We start from the raw sequence: 875 nt of genomic DNA, 5'->3' as shown, positions 1-875 counted from the left end.
TCCTGTCTCTGAATTATACACTACAGCCCTGAGTACATAGAGCAGGTTTTGGAGGGAACCAGTCCAGGAAATGATCAGACCTGCCAGGTGGGTAGAACAGTCACACCGACCATCAACCTCCTTGGAAGGCAAGAATCTGACAAATACACCTGGGGGCTCAGGATAGAAAGCTGAGCTGCCCAATATGCACAGAACACTTTAAACTTTCATTAGTAGCAGATTCTCCGGGGTCCAGCAGCAGCAAACTGCAGATATATCTGACCTGCATGCCCGGCTTTCAATCGGGACAGCAAATTGTCATTGTGGACACCCTGGGCTTTGGAGAGCAGGTGACTTCTCTGCCCACCGCTGTTTTCCAGCTTTTGGATTTTGTTTTGGTGTGTGTGGGAGGGGGACAGAGGCTGGTGGTGATGAGCTCCCACTCGAGAGCCAGTATTCATGAGTAGTGTTTCCAGCTGTGCCTCTGATTCAGTCGTGACCTTGGGCAAATCGCTTCCTCCCTGGGCCCTGCTCTCCATCTGTAAAGAGCCTCAATCCCAAATTGTTTCCAGTTATTTGTTTGTAAAGTACTTTGACATCTCAGATCCCAGGCGCGGTAAAGAGCAAAAATACTGCTGTTGTTATAGTGCCTCTAAAACCCCAAATAAAATGCGTTGCTCCCTCTTGAGTTGAAAATTAAAAAGCTGTAATCATGGACGACGAATTCCATTGTTGCTCTACGGTTGACCTCGCCATCTCGAGATCATCCAATTTCTGCCCCTTTTCTTTACAAAATAAATAAAGGCTCCTTTGTGAAGAATGGCTTTCATTTAGTAAATAATTTTGAACTTGTGTAATTACTTTTGTGTCTTTTCTTAACAACTTCGCTTCGCTGA

This window comes from Carlito syrichta, unplaced genomic scaffold, assembly GCF_000164805.1.
Source record: "Carlito syrichta isolate Samal-C Ts95f unplaced genomic scaffold, Tarsius_syrichta-2.0.1 Scaffold303197, whole genome shotgun sequence".
Lineage (NCBI taxonomy): Eukaryota > Metazoa > Chordata > Mammalia > Primates > Tarsiidae > Carlito > Carlito syrichta.
The sequence above is the reverse complement of the archived record's forward strand: the minus strand, read 5'-3'. Positions refer to the sequence as shown.